The sequence below is a fragment of the Cervus canadensis genome, chromosome 6, assembly GCF_019320065.1.
Source record: "Cervus canadensis isolate Bull #8, Minnesota chromosome 6, ASM1932006v1, whole genome shotgun sequence".
Classification (NCBI taxonomy): Eukaryota; Metazoa; Chordata; class Mammalia; order Artiodactyla; family Cervidae; genus Cervus; species Cervus canadensis.
In genome coordinates this window covers 25,741,230-25,761,305 of record NC_057391.1, presented here as the reverse complement: position 1 = coordinate 25,761,305, position 20,076 = coordinate 25,741,230, and the positions used below count along the sequence as shown (strand labels likewise).

The 20,076-nt window shown below is 40.9% G+C and overlaps 1 protein-coding gene across 1 annotated transcript in view; it reads right to left on the bottom strand.

Moving 5' to 3' along the window:
* Positions 1-13,903, bottom strand: part of KATNBL1 (katanin regulatory subunit B1 like 1) — a 49,153-nt gene extending 35,250 nt beyond the window's left edge. Inside the window, exon 1 of the mRNA XM_043471375.1 lies at positions 13,753-13,903. The gene's annotated coding sequence lies outside the window, so the exon portion shown is untranslated. The remainder of the gene's footprint in view (positions 1-13,752) is intronic.
* Between the last annotated feature and the right edge of the window lie 6,173 nt (positions 13,904-20,076).

Sequence of the window (20,076 nt, the reverse complement as noted above, 5' to 3'; positions counted from 1 at the left end):
TAGGATGGACAGATACTTTCACTTCTCTTGGGAAAAGACCTAAGGAATGGAACAGCTATTATGGAAGGTGTTGTTTAACTTTATAACAAAATCACTGGTCTTTTTAACACGATTTTACATTCCCAACAGTATATGAAAATAAGACATTATTAACTATTTCCAGTTGAATGATACTGTGGTTACATCTTTTTTTTAATGAGTCTTTCAGAGATATATATATCATACCATGAAAAGAGATGATGTATAGGATTTGCAGAGAGAAAGGGAAAATCAGTGAAACAAGAAATGTTAGTAACTGCTGAACCTGGGTAACAGATGTTCATACCAACATCCTCTCTATTTTTCTATGTGATTAAACTTTTACATGTTATAAGAACTAGTGATTCAATAAGCAAAGCTTATATGTGGGCTATATATATTGTAATGTTCTTAAAGATACAGTTAAAATAGTATGTTCTTGTTCTTTGGGCTAGAGGTGGTATTCCTTTAGTGACTATAGATGCAATCAGCTTTGTCTCAACAATAATACCATCCTTAATTATTTTTAATTTAATAAATAAATCCATGGCTGATTCACGTCAATGTACAGCAAAAACCACTACAATATTGTAAAGTAATTAGCCTCTAACTAATAAAAATAAATGGGAAAATAAATAAATAAATAAATAAATGAAAATAACACTGTGAAAGTCGGGTGGGGTGGGAGGAGACGGAAACAAAAACGACTGTGTAAAGGACTATGTCCTGTCCCTCCCTCTCTCACTCCACAATCCTGGATTTGGGAACAAATGAAGTCTGCTGCATAAAAGGAAAAAAAAAATTAGAAATAAACACTAATAAAAAATTATCTCTCACTTTACAATATTCCAAAAAACACTGAATGCTTCTACAGAGGTGAACTGCACAGGTGGGGGCCAGCTGAGAAAGTTTTTACCTTATATGTACTTTATACTAAATTTTGCATTTCACGCAAATGTTACTTAGTTTAAAATAAATTAAAATAAAAAATTTTATTTTAATGCCAATAATTCAACCACCAAATAATATTCTGGTGTTTTTCTTCTTATACAGTTAGTTTTATATGTTGTATTTTGTCATTAACATATATTTTCCTATATATTAAAAAGTCTTCCTGAAAATGATTTAAATTAATATATATTTTATCACATGGATGCTGCTTGTTTTTATTTTTGCTATTACAGAAAACACTTGATGAATGTCTATGCATAAGTATTTGTACACATTTGATTATTTCCTTTGAATAAGCATATTACTGGGCTGAAAAATATGGTTTTAGAGCTCTTGAAATATATAGTAAGAACACTTTCATATAATGTGACTGGGAGTGGTGGCTGACCATTCAAAATCATTTAAAAAATCATTTTGAGAATTCACGAAAAAAAAGAGTGACAGATGTATACACATACGTTAGATATTTAAATTTAAAATCTAAAAATAATGCATACTCATCATCTATGACTTCTTGGATTTCTTTAAAGTGGCTCAAGAACTCATTGATACAAAGCATCACCAGTGCAAAATTCTAAACTGTTACAGTTTTACTTTACTTATCTTTAGTTTTCTAATCTACGCTGAATTTGACAGAAAGTTTTTGAATCACTTGCCTTCATCCAGTCTATCCAAAGTACCCTCATTAGTTTTCACAGAAACAGTGTTTTTAAACTCGCATTTTAAATTTTCACATTTTCTAAGTCGGGTGACTAGGTTAGCGTAGCAAATGTGGCAGAGATGGACAGCTGTCCCCCAGATCCAGACTTTGGTCAAATGAGGTAGAGAAAGAACCCTCTCAGCACTCCCAGTAAGAGAAGACTCTGTATTATCAATTTTTCCCTTTCAAAATCTGACAGATAATAAACAATGCTTTAGTTTGCGTTTGAAATATTTAATAGGTCATATTTTTCTTATGTGATAAAACTAAAAGGACTTGGCAGTAGGTGGTAATGGGGAAGCGAGTCCTAGAGTCAGGCTTCCTGGGCTGGAGTCCTGCTTTAACTATTCACTAGTTATGTGGTATCAGGCACCTTACTTAGCCTCCTATTTTCAGAGTAGAGTTACGAGGATTAAATAAAGTAATCCACTTAACCACAATGCCTAGCACATGGTTAATCACTCAGTAGATGTTAGCTCTCATTGAGTTACACATAAATATCACTAAGAAAGCTGCCTCTGTTGTGAGAAACAAGCCTCATGGAGTCAGCAGATATTAATACCGGTTCCTAAACTTGTTAAATGTTTCTGTCCATGTGGACGTGAGCACAGGAAAACAGAACATTGAAGGGATAACAAGTTCTTCCTGAAGACTGCTATTACAACTGAATCCTTTTTTTCTTGTTTATGTCTCTACAATATTAAGACGGAATCATCTTCTTTGGCTTATTCTTCTGAATCAGTTTTCCACAGTAAAAAAATAAAAAATAATTTTCTTTTAAAAAATGAGGACAATACATTAAATAGGAAATATTAATTTCTTAAGCTTTGAAAACACACAAATTCTAAAGTTAAACAACACAAAATAACTCTAAAATTTATGACTTGAATCACTTTAGGTAGAAGAAAAATCTCAGTATTACCTACAATTACATTATAGTAACTAGTAGTTTCCTGCTTCATTCCTGCTTATAACCTTAAACTTCCCAAACTTTCCTACTGTAAAATTCTCACCATCATCATCATATTTACAGAGGGAGAAACACAAGTAAGCAATTATAATAGATTATGTTAAGCATAGTGATATCATGTATCTAAGAGGGGGGTGGGGTGGGGTGGCTCTTTGAGTTAAAAACATGAAATAGAATAGAATGGCTTACAGCAAAGGTACTTTTTTATTTTTTTTTAGTTGGAGGCTAATTACTTTACAATATTGTAGTGGTTTTTGTCATACATTGACATGAATCAGCCAGGGATTTACATGTATTCCCCATCCCAATCCCCCCTCCCACCTCCCTCTCCACCCGATTCCTCTGGGTCTTCCCAGTGCACCAGGCCGGAGCACATGTCTCATGCATCCAGCCTGGGCTGGTGATCTGTTTCACCATAGATAATATACATGTTTCAATGCTGTTCTCTTGAAACATCCCACCCTCGCCTTCTCCCACAGAGTCCAAGAGTCTGTTCTGTACATCTGTGTCTCTTTTTCTGTTTAGAGCAAAGGTACTTAAAGAGTCATTCTACAGAGAGTAACAACAGAGTCAAGGCCAGCAGGACTCATCCAGTTCAACATTCCACTCAATGAGTTACTAAATTTTAATCAACACGTAAGACACATTTTCATAACTACTTCAACAAGGGTGTTCAAGATGAAGGGTGTGCTAAACAGACCGTGTGACCCAGTGGAGAGCAGGTACAACTTACCACAAGCAGGAACTAGAAACACATGTCTTTTAATGTCAAGCCAGATTAAAAAAAAGATTACGTGATTCCCTAAATGTGACCTTCATTTCTCAGTATATTTGGGTGGGGGTGGCAGTGGTTTACAAAAGGCAGCAAACATTTGTAAGACTCAAAGTGATAAAGTGTGTTTTATAAACTATATGAGAAACTATTACGCTGGCAGAGTAATGATACATTCTGTTGGCTTGTTTCATTTCTTTTGGAGCCTTGTAATCCCTTCTAGGGCACTTCCTTGTGGCTCAGCTGGTAAAGAATCTGCTAGTCTAATCTGACTGAAGGTGAACATTTCGAAATATGTGTCAATTAGATGGGGTATAAACTGGAGCGGGGGAGAGAGGCGGTGAACAGTGATGGGAGAAGAAAGGAGAAGCACAGAAACAAGCAGAGCCGGGCCTTACTCATGCACTGTCCAGGGGAAGGTGCCCCATCAAGTTGCCAGATTTTCCTGTATATTTTTAGGTTTATTCCTACTGAGGAAATGGATTTACCAAGTTACCAGAGCCTGATATTATTAAATGTTCAAATCGTAAAACTTAAGTACTCTCATTCTGATGCCATGTTCTTAACAACTCAGAACCCCTAGTATCTGGAGTAAACCCCAAGGGCTTTTTTATTTGCTGGGTGATTCATCACATCATCTTCTCAATTCAGTTTCCCATGGAAAGCTGGTGTGAGAGATGTCAAATTCAGGAAAGAGGGGCAAGCATGAAAATACAGATTTCTGGCAATTCAGTGGGTACAACATGATGATACATGGTGTCAATCAATTAGACCAAACAGAATTCCAACTCTCTTTTGACTAACTCACCCTGAAATAAAAATTACAAAATTGATACTCAGTGGGAATTACCATTCCTATCACCAACTCCTCAGTTTTAGTAATTAAGTCCCCTCAGTATACATTAAGGATCCAAGATTAATAATGGGAAAAAACAAAGTTAGCTAAATTCTGACAACTAGGTGTTTTGTTTATCATCACCTTTATTAACAGTTTTGGACTTACAGCTTTTTCAGTGACTTTATGCCTTTCACTGGGAAGTTGGCAGGGGCCAGTGGAGGTGGGAGAATTAAGGTGCAGAACAGTATTTTATTACCTAGATAAAAGATGAAGTGTACATGAGTGATTGCTTACATATTCACTGAGTGTCTTTGGAAGGATACACAAGAAACTGGGGACCAAAGTCATTTCAAGAGAGAGGATATGTGTGGCTGACGGGGTGAGGTGAAGTGGAGACTTCCTCAGACTTTTAAAATTTTGTATCAAAAGCAAGTATGGTGTTTTATTTTCAATCATTAAAAAATTGAAGCATAGTTAATTTACAATGTTGTGTCACTTTCATGTGTATAGCAAAGTGATTAAGTTTTATATATATAGGATTTATGTATGTAATATATATATTCTTTTTCAGATTCTTTTCCATTATATTAATAAGTTATTACAAGATATTGAATACAGCTTCCCCTGCTAGACAGTAGGTCTTTGTTTATTTGTTTTATATACAGTAGTGTGTATATGTTAATCCCAAGCTCCCAATTATGTTCTAACTAAATTAAAATTTATTATATATTACTCTTCTTATGGCTATATAAACATCCAAATCTTTGGGAAGACTTACGAGTTTCTTAAACCACGTAGATAATTATCTTAGCATGTTTTGATGAATATCCCTTACTCTGTTAGAATATTCCATTATTTTTCTGGAAAAATTCACAGAGAGGAAAAACACTCTAATCCTTTCCAGTTGTCTTCTTAAACTCAGAAATGTAAATATATATATACACGTACAAAATGTCATCCTTAAGGTTAAGGGTCCTTTTAGACCCCTTGTTTAGCTACTAAAGATACTTCTGATGCTTTCAAGATAGACTCTATGTATGTGAAAGAATATGCCAATAAGACACACAACTCTCAAAAAAAGACAAGTTAATACAAATTAATTTTAACACCCTATCTTCGTGATTTGGACTAGGATTACCAGTCTGTAACACATTTCTAATTTTGAAATCAACAGAGTGAAGTATATGCTAACATCCTACATATTAGGGTAGGCTGCCCTTTGAAAATCAAATGAAGAAATCAACAGAAGAGGAGGCTAGCATCCTTTTATAGCAACGGTTTTTAATGCTCATACACTGGAATGCTTGTGAGGACTACAGTATCCAACTGTCAGTTACAAAGGTTTGTTACCACCATTGTCTCCTGGGCTGGAAGCAGAAGAACATCCACTGAAGGCTGCAAACACTCCCTGAGGCCACACCCCCTTCTCTTAGGGTACTCCCTTCTCCGGCAGAGGAATCACATACTGCTTTAAGGAGATACAATGACTTCCAGGCCTCAGACTTGGGAGTAACTAAATTTAACACATAAGACTCATTAAAAAAATAAGTAAAAATCACTTCTCAATGTTTCCCGTAACTCTGGACTCATATCTTTAACGCTTTAAAAGTCAGTTCCACGTGGATGTCTAACAGTCATCATTCTTGAGCTTAACATACTGAAAACAGAACCCTTAATATCCACCCTCTCAAATCTGCTGCTCCTCACTTCCTAACTCAGAAATGTAACAATCATCTTCTCAGTTGCTCAAGCCCAAAACAAAGGATCCATCCTTGATTGCTCTTTTCCTAAATGCCCTACTTCCAATCTACTGACTCTGCCTTTAAACTACACTCCCAAACTGTCCATCTCTCTCCTTTTTCATTATCATCCTACATCTAACTACCATCATCTCTCTCTTGGACTATGGTATCAGCATCCTCCTAAATGCTCTAGTCACACTGGTCTGTCCTTAAACTTGAAACGCTCCTTTTCATTTTGTGGCACTCCTTCTGGTTACACTATCCACCGCTGCCACTAACACACTCTCAGGGCTGCTGCTTCCCAGCTCAAACATCACCCACTCCAGAAGATTCCCCTGACCGCCCCACCAAGGAAAACCCCACCCTCACCTCCAACCAGTCTCTACAGCAGTACCACATTTCCCCGCTCCATAGCACTTATTACTATCTGAAATTAACCTGGCTATTAGGTTATTGTCCATGTCCTCCCACTAGACTGTGAGCTCCACGAGACCAGAAGCCATGCTCACTGGGCCAGGAATAGTGCCTGATATACAGTGGGCAACTAATAAACAGCTGATAAATGTAGGAACATATCTAAAGAAAGTGCCCCAACTGAGGTAAACACTAAAACTGTGTTATGACATTCCAGTTCTTCTTTCAGATACATGATAGGTTTATACCTGCCTGTCACCCTGAAGTTAGGCATGGAAAGATGACTTGCTCAGTATTCCTGAGCAAGGATTACAGAGTCGAGACCCCAGACAACTGTTCACGTGTAACATGAATTGAGAAGAAGTAAGTCTTTGTTATTTTAAACCACTGAGATTTGGTGGTTATTTGTTACCGCAAAATAGCAAAGCCCACGCTTCCCGGTGGCTGAATGGTAAAGAATCTGCCTGCCGATGCAGGAGACTTGAGTTCAATCCCTGATCTGGGAGGATCCCACATGCCATGGGGTAACTAAGCCCATGCGCCACAACTACTGAGCCTGTGTTCTAGAGTCTAGGCGCCACAACTACTGAGCCCATGTCCCCTCCAGCCCGTGCTCTGCAACAAGAAAAAGCACCACAGTGAGAAGTCCGTGGATAACAACTAGAGCAGTCCTGCTTGCAGCAACTACGGAAAACCCTGCTCAGCAACAAAGACCCAGCACAGCCCATAAATAAACAACATTATATATCTATAAAAAAGCTAGCCCATCCATACTGATAAACCATCCAAGCAATGTTGTGGGCACAGAAGAAGACTTTTGAGAGTCCCTTGGACTGCAAGGAGATCCAACCAGTCCATCCTAAAGGAGATCAGTCCTGGGTGTTCACTGTAAGGACTGATGCTAAAGCTGAAACTCCAATACTTTGGCCGCCTCATGAGAAGAGCTGAGTTATTTGAAAAGACCCTGATGCTGGGAAAGATTGGGGGCAGGAGGAGAAGGGGATGACAGAGGATGAGATGGTTGGATGTCATCACCGACTCGATGGACATGGGTTTGGGTAGACTCCGAGAGTTCGTGATGGACAGGGAGGCCTGGCGTGCTGCGGTTCACGGGGCCGCAAAGAGTCAGACACAACTGAGCGACTGAACTGAACTCACTAAGTACTCAACTAATACTACTAACTCAACACACTACACAGGTACTTAAGATTAGGCCTTAGTTTCCAAATATGTCTGCCAACAAAGAGAGAAAAAACTGTTTATGCAGACTTTTTTTTTCTTGTTTATGTAGACTTTAAAGGATTCTTGTTCCTTGATGTTATTTTTCAGTAAATTAACAAGTCAGCCAAACAATGAATGCCACCCAATACAAGGCTTCTTGAGAAACAGTCTGTCAGCCTCTCCTTATCTGAAAAGATACTTTCTAGGTAAGAATAATTTTTTTTCATTATTATCTACACCAACTAGTCAATGATGAAATAATTAGAGTCTAGGAAATTCTCTGGCAGTCCAGTGGTTAGGACTCTGGGCTTCCACTGCTGACGGCCTGTGTTCCATCCATGGGTAGGGGACAAAGATCTAACAAGCGGTGGGGTGGGGTGGAGGTGGGGGAGCAGTTAGAGTCCAGGTCACTACAGAAAAAAACCTTGGACAGATTAGAGAGGTATGCTGGCTAAAATGCAGTATCACGGAATGCTGGGTCCAGGATTTTGGAGTCTGTAGACAAAAAAGACTTACTGCAAAGTTTTATATAGGAACCATATGATTAAGATATTCCTGAAGATTATTTTATATGGTAGTTGTAGAACTAGAATGACCAGAATAGAAAAGCCAAGAGTGCTGGTCTCATCCATGCTATGCCATGAATCCTCCATAGATGAAAGGCCAAATTTTAATCAACATAAATGATTTAGTTTTGCAATAACACTAACCATACTGTTAACAATGATATTAAGTGGTACAGGGAACAGGCAAAGCACAGATTTTTGCGAAAAGGAACACTGACAGGTCAAGCTGGCACCAGAGTAGGGCCTGGTGATAGACAAAACTGCACTCTGTGAGCATGAGGAGCAGTCAGGACGGTGATTACTTAATAGTTCTGAGAGGCAGTCAAGTGAACAATGGATGCTTTACAACAACTAGGAGGTATGTTTATACTGCAGGAATGACTGGGTTGTAATCAGGTAGATTTGCATTCTGAGTTCTTTCAAAGCTTGTCTTTCCTCAAAAACAACTCATTCCTTCACTCTTTCAACAAATACTAGGTACATGAAAAAGTGAAGTGACGGTCTTGGTGGTTCAGTCATGTCCCACTCTTTGTGACCCCACGGACTAGAGCTCACCCAGGCTCCTCTGTCCATGGAATTCCCCAGGCAAGAATACTGGAGTGGGTTGCCATTTCCTTCTCCAGGGGATCTTCCCGACCCAGGGATCAAACCCGGGTCTCCTGCATTGCAGGCAGATTCTTATACCGGCTGAGTCATCTACTAATTACCATTCGAGGCACTGGGAAACAAAAGTGAACAAAACGAAGATCCCTGCCTTCCTGGAGCTTGTATTCAAGCAGCACTTAAAATTCCATTCTAAAATTCCATCCCCAATCTTATTATAGGGGAGTAGCTTTTACAAATGCCTTTGGAAGAAATCACTTATGATCTATGAGTAAATCATGCTAAGATGTGAAAGACTAATAGTCTTCCAGTGGTAACTGCAAAAGCAAATACTTCACAGATTCACACTCTTAAGAGCTAGAAAGGACCTTGGAGATAATTTCAATTTACAGATAAGATTAAGGGATTTGCCCAAGAACGCTCAGCCACTAATAGGAGAGCCAGGCTTAGAACTGTGACTTTGTGTTACAGCATTTCCTACGTAACACCAAGCTGCCTGTTTTAAGATTATACTAAAGCGAAGAAATGCCAGAACGGGCATTCATGATTCATACATAGGCAGGAGGTTCCTGAGTGACTTGTCCAAAGGCAAAAAGAGTTTCAGGCAGTGTGTACTGAAGGGGAGAGAGGTGATGACAGCGAAGACAAACTGGGGGGAGCTTTCACAAGTTTCTTTCCATCTCTACCCTCATCATGTCCCAAGAACAAAGAAAATACAAAACTTCTCCATAGTTAATGGATTTGAACTCCTAGTGAGGAGATGCCAGGGGTGGGGGGGACACAAAGTACTAAAGAGTCAATAGTAAAAAAGCCAGAACATCCTATCCAATTTGAAAAGCACATATTCCCAGGAAAAGTACCATTTGTATTAGCTTTAAGGGTTTTTTTTTTTAATTTACTTTCCTTTGTTTTCCACAAAGTACCAGATTAACTGGTATAGATCAACAAATACAATGATTGATAAAATAGGAATGTAATATTGACTGATGTGATGTACTGAGGCATCTCATCAGCGGACAAGACTTTCTAAAGATAATTCCTCCTCCTCTGGGAGAATTACATTCACCTCTTGCTTACAAATTCTGGCAATCTATGCATTTAAAAAAACCCAAACTAGTTATTTAATTTTTCAAAGTAAAGATTCATGATCAACAAACTTAAGCCTTACTTAGTATTCTAAAAGAAAACTATTTTTAAAATGGAGAAGAAAATGGCAACCCACTCCAGTATTCTTGCCTGGAGAATCCCAGGGACAGAGGAGCCTGGCGGGCTTCTGTCTATGGGGTCACACAGAGTCAGACACGACTGAAGCAACTTAGCAGCAGCAGCAGCAGAAGGGGGAAAACTTGTTAAGAAAGAACCGAAAAATAAGCTTAGTACAAAAAGAGAAAAGTTAAAAATAAAAGAGGAAGATTACTAATTATAGGAGTTATAGGAAAAATGAAAGCTGATAGGCACCAAGGATCCTCATTAAAATCTCATTATGTGTCTCTGTAAATGGCAGTTTATATACCTAAGATGCAAAGTATTATGAGAATCCCAGTTTTTTAGATTTTTTTTTTTTAAGTCTTTATTGAATTTCTTACAACACTGCCTCTGTTTCAAGGGGTTTTTTGTTTTTGTTGTTGTTGTTGTTTAGCTGCAAGGCATGTGGGATCTTAACTTCCCGACCAAGGATCAAACCTGCACCCCTTGCATTAAAAGGTGAAGTCTTAACCACTGGACTGCCAGGTAAGTCCCGAGAATCTCGGTTTATTTCAGTAGCTGCACCATTATTTTAGCTTCCCACACTTAAAATCTTGCATAAACTTTTACCTCTATTGTTTCCTATAGTTCATCAGTTATCATAATCTAATCTGTCTTCCTTCAAAATGTCCACAAGGGCTTCTCTTGTGGCTAAGCTGGTAAAGAATCCCCCTGCAATGCAGGAGACCTAAGTTCGATCCCCAGGTTGAGAAGATCCCTTGGAGAAGGGAAGGGCTATCCACTCCAGTATTCTGGCCTGGAGAATTCCATGGACTGTATACTCCACGGGGTTGCAAAGAGTTGGACGTGACTGAGCGACTTTCACTCAAAATGCTCTTTTGAATACAAAGCAAATATTTCCAACTTCAAAACAACACACACACATACACAAAAGAAGCCTGACCATTAAAAAAGAACATTTTTCAAAGAATGAGAAATATTCATGATATGCTGAGTCAAAAAAAAAAAAAAAATCCCCACAAGGAGAAAAGTGCATAATCCTAGATTTATAAAGGAAAAGAGCAATCATCATTAAAAAAAATAATTTGAAAAGAACCACTACAAGAAAATGTTAACAGTTGGTCTTTCTGCTTGGGGGATTTTATAAGTGGCTTTCCCTCATTTCACACTTTCTTTGCATTTCCTAAGTTTCCGACCATGAACATACATTATATTCAAACTCAGGAAAAATATTATTTCAGTCATAGCCTCATTTCACCACCTGTGCTTTCTTAGAGCACGCTGAGTCGTTATCTGACTCTGCAATACCATGAATGCAGCCAACCAGGCTCCTCCATCCATGGGATTTCCCAGGCAAGAATACTGGAGGGGGCTGCTATTTCTCCCTTCTCACTGCTCCTATCCTAACTCCTTACAGCCTCTCCCTCCCCCAAGACTCCAACAATAGTTGTCTTCTTGAGGTATCTGAAGCAGCTTCTCCCTAACTTTAACACTGCTTATACTCTTGCTCTGAAAATTCATCATTCATACTTATCTAAAGCCGTTGGAAGCAGAGGCTAGCCATGTAAACAAAGCTTGAAAGAGGGTTTCTCAACCTCCTCAGCACTGACATTCGGGGTAATGAGTTTTCGTGTCCTGCTGCAGGATGTTCAGCAGCATTCCTGGCCTCTATCCACGAGATGCCAGGAGCACCCCACCCCCCAAGTTGCGACACTGCCAAATGTCCATGTCCCTGATGGGCAAATCTGCCAGTAGTTGAGAATCACCGTTGAAAAGTTTGTAAACTTCTAGTATCATCTCTCTCTCTGCTTTATATTTATGTCAGACCTAAACTTCTGTGACCTATGAGTCTTATATAACACTCCTGGCGCTCTTCTGCCATACATAATCTTCTTTTCCTCAGTAGGAACTTTCCAAAGAGACCAGACTTACTGTACCCTAGAAAAATCATTTTCACTCCCAATTCTGAATCTTTGAACACACTGCTTCCCCCTAAAATTCCCCATTCATATTATTCAAGGTCCTACATCCAATCTTTAGCTTGGGTTCTCTGCAGAAGCCTTACTGATCTCAGTCCAGTTCACCACACACCCACTGTACTCATGAAGAAAATCGCATATATCTTTTTTTTTGGTGGTGGTTGTTAATTTTATATTCCAAACTAGACTAACTTCCCTCAGGGTTTGCTGCCCTGGCACATTTTTTTTGTGTAACTAATTGGGCCTAACAGTGCTTGGTAACTGATGAATGAAATTTAAATGCTCAGCTGTAAATAAGTGTAAACGGTTACTTCTTCTGAAATGATTTTGCTTTTGAATCATATTTCTTGTCATGGAGTTATTATTTAAACTAATTCAGTAAGTTTTCAGAAACAAACACTAATAAACAGTGGTATATTTTAAGCAATACATAGGTTTCAAACTCTACACTTTTAGGAAATGATACAAACGAATTAAAACTATAAGCTACAACACAAACTTTATACATTCTATTTATCTTAAAATAGCCAATTGATTTTTTTGCTTAATGCACAAAACTTAACCATGTCCACGGGAGAACTCGATTTAATAGCATGTGCCTGTACACCAACGCACCTCACAGGTATATTATCTCGCCAGTTGAGAGAAGTAAATGAAATGAAACTGCTTTGTAAACTAGAAAGAACCACATGTAAAGGAGGCAGTAGAGAAATATAGCTAAAAGAGTGGAGCCGGTTTGCCTGGGTCCCAATTATATTAGCTGTGTAATCTTGTACAAGTCACTTTTAACTTCTCTGTGCCTCAGTTTCCTCCTTGTCAAAATGGGGATAATAACTCTGCCCAAAGCAAAGTTCTCAAAACAGTGCTTGGCACACAGAAAGCACAAAATAAATATTAACCAATGTCATTGTTATAACGCTGATTATTGGCCAAGTTAAAGCCTCAATGTATAAACTTCTGATTCAAGTCTGAAGTTGTTTTAAAAAAAAATACACAACGAAATAAACTATAGAAATTGAAGCTATTAGGTAGACTAGTTTCTCAAAATTTTTGCCAAGTGCTAAACTGGTGATTGTTACAGACCTAATTTGTTACAATCCTTTTTTTTTTAAGATCTCAAAGAAACTGACATAGACACCTCTGTTTTCAAGGAATTTTACAAGCCACAAGAAAACAAATCAACTCTTTGTTTTCTCCATACTTAAGCCAATTTAAAAGCGTGGTAAAAGCCTAGGTACAGTTACAGAACAACTTTTCAGAAAATACAATGAGGTTTTTAAAGTTGTAATCAGCAATTCTTATGCAGTTATGTCAAGTTTTTGTCCTGCTGAACAAAAGGTTATGTGTCAGGGAAGCAAGGACCCGGCAGAAAATAAGGAAATGCCACTGCCGGGCCTAGGCGGCTCTCGGGAAAACCTGTCCTCAAACACACTGCCTCAGACGCCGGCGTCCTTCCCCCTCCGCGGGATGCACACGTCGGCTCCACCCGAAGATAAATAAGTGACAGCAGGTTCCGTCCACGCCTCTCTCGGCCCAGACCTCTCGCGCCCACCCGGGCGGCCTCCAGCACCTGCCGCCCCGACCCTCCTCGCCACGGAAGCGTAGGGGGCTCCACCGGACACCGCAGCCTCGCCGCCCCGACCCCCGACCCCGGCAGCGTCACGCGGGCCAGGCCGAGCAGAGGCCGCCGCAGGGCCTGCAGGTGGGCCCAGGGCGCGGTCAGGCCCGGCCCCGGCAGGGCAGCCGCTGGCGCAGGCCCGCTCGTCACTTACCGGCGCCTCATGGTACCGCGGCGCCTCCGCCCAAACCAGGCGCTGACCGACTGCGCCCGGCAGCCCAGACTATCCCTCGGCTCCCCGGCCGAGATCCAGGAACGGCCATTCAAACGCCGCCGCGCGCGCGGCCCGCCGGGATAGCTCCCCCTAGGGCTTCTCGGAGGCTCCGCCCAATGCTGGCTCCGCCTCTTTCAGGTGGCTCGGGGTTGGAGGGCGGGGGAAGACAACGTGTGGCCACAGTGCCCCCTGGTGGCCACAGGCACGCAGTATGTAGTCGTGCTATGTCTGATGTGGCAAGTAATGCTGCTCCAGGAACGGAGTGTAAGAGTCAGAGAATGACCCCGCGCTAGGGACATTCTAGTGGATGAAATCGTACTTTAAGTGTTGGACCAGGAGGAGCAAACAATCTGCTATAAAAATGTGGTGCAGGGAGAGATTTATTCACTCACTCTCATTTAAGTGCTCCAAGGCAAAATTTTTTTTTTTTTTTTTTTTTTCAAGGCAAAATTTTTGAAAGGGCAGACTGGAGCTCTGCGACCTTTGGGAAATCATATAAACTCCCTTAAGCTTTAGTTTCCCCACCTATCAAATGGGGTTATTAATGGTTATTAATGCCTCATAGTTCTGAGGATTACATGAGTTAACACATAGAAAATTCTTAGAGAACTGTATCTGGCCCATGGTAGTATCAGTCAACACGATCGGTTGTGTTTGACTCTTTGTGACCCCATGGTCTGTAGCCTGCCAGGCTCCTCCGCCTGTGGAGTTCTCCAGGCAAGAATGGTGGAGTGGGTAGCCATTCACTTCTCCAGGAGATCTTCCTGACCCAGGGATAGAAGCCAGGTCTCCTGCGTTGGAGGTGGATTCTTTCCAGGGAAGTCCAGCACATAGTAAGCACTATATAATTGTTAGCTCTTATTTTTCACTTCCTAATACTTGCTAGACTCTTTTCTGGACTCTTTAAGAACACAACAAATATGCATGATGTAGACCCTGTCCCCAGGAAGCAGGCCCAGTTTCTTTAGGATAGGGAACTCTGAGATGAGGTCAGGGTTGGTTCTGTCCCTGAGGTGCTTTTTAATTATCGAGAGCAATTCTCTTCATCATAGTGGAGACAGAGTCTATCTATCTTCAAAAGTAAGCTACTGATCAAATTGTGATGGGAGCAAGTTTATCTTTGGTGGGCCTTTCATCCCTTGCAGAAGCCACCCAAGTAGTGCATTTGACGAAACAGTTCACTGTAAGATTCCACATCCCCGCAAAAGACTTCACACCCCTTAGCTCACTGCTTTTCGCACTCCATTAAGAGCTCCCCAAGGCTGCCTAAGGAACAGGTTGCCTAAGTTGGGTTCAGCAATATTTTTGAAGGCCCACCATTGTGCCAGGACGCACTCTACAGGGAGACAGCTTGGAGGAGCTCACAGTGGCCTGGATAAATAGGGAAGGCGATCATTCCAGTACACTGTAGTGAATGCAATGATAAAAGGCTTACCCTAGATGCTCTGGAAGTTCAGAGCAATGTGAGGCCTGGCAGAAAAATTAATCAGAGCTAAAATATCACGTTGTGATAATAACAATATATTTTTCCTATCTAGTAACAAGGCCCTTACTAAATACACACACACACAAAATTAAGTAATGGTAAAAATTTCAGGCACTACTTGAGGTTGATGGGAGAAATACTGTTGGGGTATGTTTTGCACAAGCAGTCTTGGAGAGCTGCTCAGATCGTACCATGCATGCACAAGCAGGCACATGCCTCTGCATGGCGCCCGGCTTGTTAACACACGGCAGGGTTGAGAGTCCTGCGGGCTGAGGGAGGGAGCAGAAGCTCGGGTTCTGGGGCTGCGTAGCGTAGAACATTCCCTGGGTAGGACTTACACTAAGTGGGTGTGCCATTTTAAAGAAAATAAAACTCGTAAGTGGGTGAAGTCACTTTCTCTCAAGCTATTTCTTCATCGCCATTATCACAAACAGGAATTTCTTGACCCACTACACAAAGGCAATGTGCTAGGCCCTCCCCAGAAGAGGGTGAAAAGAGTGTTAGGCACAGTTCTTACCCTCAAGGAAGGCTGGGTGATGAGGTAAGACAACTAACGGAGTCCCAGGACTCAGGGAATCTGCGGTGTTGACACAGAAGGATTTCAGCTCAAACAAGGCCTCGGGTTGTCTGAAGGCCAGAAGCGAACCTTGATATTCTCATTTCTAAAACTTCTCAGGGCAAGAGTCTCAGGTAGGTTTGTCTCTAGACTCGGGTTCCGAGGTTTAAAGACATCTGGCCCACATGGCTGCCAAACGTCAACATAGCTTAAGGTGAAAAGAAATAAATTTGCCAAAAAAAAAAAAGAAAGAAATTTGCCTTCGTATTGCTATTTTGGAAATATATACCATTCTAGTGATGAAAATGCAGGTCGGTTTTCTTCACTGATACTTTTCAGTCAATAAAGTTGCATTCCCCCCCTCCTTGGAACTCAATCAAGATTTTTTAATGGATTAAAAAAAAGTGCATTCCACACATTTTTATTATCCCTGCACCACCATACCTTATGCATAGAAATGTAGTTCTCGGAGAGCCCTCCGCAGTCTCAGAGAGTTCGCCTCTCTAGCCATTCCCTCAGGCCTTCCTTCTGACTGCCTTAAATATTCCTTCCATTTGAGTGATCAGGCGGCTGAGTTAGCCTCTCTGCCCTACATCTCCCTCTTGCAGGGATATGGACTTCTTTCAGGAACGGTGTGTAGAATAACTCTGGCTATGAACACCCACGTAAGAACAGAACTCTCATGCCATGCCGTATGAGTGCTTCTGAGTGGAGATTAAGGGGCGAGATCATGTAGGAAGGTTGGAGTTGAGAGGATTTTGACGGTGGGAGAAATACAAAACAAATTCCAGGACTGCTCTCTATTCCGATTTGAGCCTGGTGGAAAGAGCTCTAGCTAGTAGCAGGAGTAGACTGTCACCTGACAGGTTGTGGAGATCTGGAATGATCAAGCTAAGGTGTTTGGGAAGGAAAAAAATTATTAGAAACCAGTAAAAGTCTATTACTTATGGACAAGCACTGTTTCTATTTGAACATGTGTTTTTTTTTCAGATGTTTTACTATGCAATTAAAACTATATTTAAGGACAGAAATGAGATCATATCCTACTTACCACTTTGTAAGCTGCTTTTTTATGATAAATATCATATTTTGTAGATCAATCCATACAAAATTAATTGAAATGCCAGTCTGTATAAATGCACATAATAATAAAAATGGCAGTTGAAACTTAAAAAGGGATAGCCATTGAGCGGAGAAGTGACAGAGTTACATCAGTACTTTGGAAGTACTGCAAGGTACTCCAAGACAGCTAGTAAGAGGAGGGAGGGAGGGCTGGACTTTAGGTATGACGTGCGGTTGCTCAGCTCAGAGGCTCAGGGAGCCTGAGCGTTTACTATGGTGATGCCATTCTCACCCCTCCAGAATGACGCTGGGCCTGGTAGAAGACCAAGAGTGAAGAGATGTAAAACACAACAATAGCTCATCCTTTCCATGGCTAACTACATCCACTGCTCAGCCTCAGAGCCCCTGGAAAATTCCAGGCAGCTGACTTTGGCACAGTGAGAAGTCCGTCCCTTTTATTCTGCTCCTCCCTTCCCCACCTTCCTGTGCAGACTTTGAAAGGAAAGAATGGCAGTCGGGAAAGTTTCAGATAAGACAGTACCACTGGAAACGAGCAAAGTGCACTCCTAGTTTGCAAGATTCACAGACATTTCAAATACCACCACAGCACACATGCCCTTCTCGGAGGCAGAAGCAGCAGTTTCCTGGATTTTGTTTGAGGGGTGGAGGGTGGGGACAGCTGAGTGGGAGCGGATTCTCCTGTTAAAGCAGTTTGTTTTGGATGCAGCTGTTACTCTTTGACAGCTGGAAAGCAGATGATGATAGTTGTTATAGATTTTGCAAATTTGAAGCCCAAGAGACCATTTTCCTCCTCCCCCATAGATTTTCTGCAATTAGGTACACTGTCGCCAAGTGAAAGAAGGTAGGAGGCAGCATCTTAGAGTGGAAAGAATGCTAGCTTTGGAGCAAGGTTCATCTCTAGCAGAAGGCTAGATCACTGCCTTTGGGCCCTTCCACGCCACTTTTACCTCAATTGCACAATGGGGAGAACAGTAACTCTTCTCTCAGGGGCTGCTGGGGAATAGGGTGACCTATGTAAAATACTCCAATAGTATATCCCACTGTGACTCTCTCTGAAATATTTCCAACCCCTAACTTTACCTTTTCAGTGATTTTTCCTTTTCTTTTTTTTCAGTGATTTTTCTAAGAGAAGAATACAATTTGGTTGACTGCTCCCTTGGAAAGCCAGACTTGGGATTAGACCAGCTCCAGGAGGGGAACTAGTGCTGGGGAGACAGACTCGCTGTGGTGCTGATGGCCTGGTAATCAGTACAGAGTATCTCAAAGCTATGACCGTTCGCAAAACAAGTCCAGTCATGCGGTTGCTTAGGGGGTTCCATACTATGGAGGCCTCATCACAAACGCATAGTGGAGAGGAGTTCAAAGGCAAGGTACGGGCAGAAAGGAAAGGAAATGGCAGGACAAGGAGCATCAGAAGCAGGATAATGTCTTTGGGAAGGGTACTTGACAGAGCAAACAGGTCTACAGCCTCAAGAGACTGGAGCTGCAGGAAGACCACGAAAACTGAAGTCTGCTTCTTAGAGCCGGACACAAAGCCAAACCACTTTGGCAGTAACAAAATTGAGTCTGAACAGAAACTGGCTATGCAATATTAAATATGTTTTTTGGAACACCTGTTTTGCAAGATGTTGCTAGACTGAAAATAAAAAGAGGGAAGAAGAAAAAAAGGCTTCCTTGGCCACAGAAGTTTGGTTAACTATTGGATAAAACAAATATTTCTTTACTGTAGTATACCAAAGTCTTTAAAAATACTAACATTAATTATGACTCTAAAAGAAAGACAGGGAATTCTCTGGTGGGCCAATGGTTAGGACTCCACACTTTCACTGCCAATGGCCCAGGTTCAACTCCTGGTAGGGGAACTAACATCCTGCAAGCCTTGAGGAGCAATAAATAGATAGATAGATAGACAGACACACAGATAGATACAGGTGTACGAGCATGCTCAGTCACTTCAGTCCTGTCTGACTCTCTGTGACCCTATGGACTGTAGCCCACCAGGCTCCTCTGTCCACGGGATTGTCCAGGCAAGAATACTGGGGTGGGTTGCCATGCCCTTCTCCAGGGGATCTTCCTGTCGCAGGGATCAAACCCATGTCTCCTGTGTCTCCTGCATTGCAGGCAGATTCTTTACCTACTGAGCTACCTGTGCAACCAAAGTTACCTGAACTCTGAATCTTTTAAAGGGGAGGACACAAATATTCCACAGCGTTACTCTCATCTACAAAGGGTAGCAGGACTAGTCCCAGTCCCGGGAAATGGCGTGTGGCTCCAGCTGCAGGCTGGGTGGAGAGGACTGTGGGAATGGGGCAGGGAGGAGGTGCAGTGTGGCAGTGCCTCACGATCTCAGCCAAGGCTGGATGAAAGCGACAGAACCTGAACACCTGTCAGAGGCATCAGAGAATTAAGACAGAAACAAAACCCTCAAAGATTTAGCCATATTTTTTCCTTTGCCTGTCCTTTACTTTTTACAAAAATAAAAATATGGCCCTTCATGGAATAGCATGTTATAAAATATATGTTAAATAAGTAAAATTATAAATCAAAAAAGTCTGAGAGAGTCTAAATCAAACTGTCTATGAAAATTGTTATTACTTTTTGCATGGTAGGATTTATTACCTTTTTTACTTATTTGTATTTTCCATTTTATACAATAAGTGTCTTTTTTTTTTTTATATAATTAATGTTTAAAAGTAACTTTACTGGGACTTCCCTGATGGTCCAGTGGTTAAAAAATCTGTCTTGCAAAGTAGGGAATGTAGGTTCAATCCCTGGTCAGGGAACTATGATCCCACATGCCACAAAGCACCTAAGTCTACATGCTACACCTACTGAGCCTGCAAGCCACAACTAGAGTCCATGTGATGCAATGAAAGATCCTGCCCAATGCAACGAAGATCCTCTGTGCTGCAACTAAGACCCAACACAGCCAGATAAACAACAAATACATTTTTTAAAATACATAAATTAAAAAAAAAATTTATAGCAATTATAGCAATTTATAATTGATTTATAGCAATTAGGAAATTAAAACTGCAAAATTTTTAAAGTTTAGGATTTGATTTGACAGCTTTGGGGAATATTCTTTTAGTATTTGCGATTATTTCTCACTTGAGCTAGCCCTGGTTAGCTTAATTCA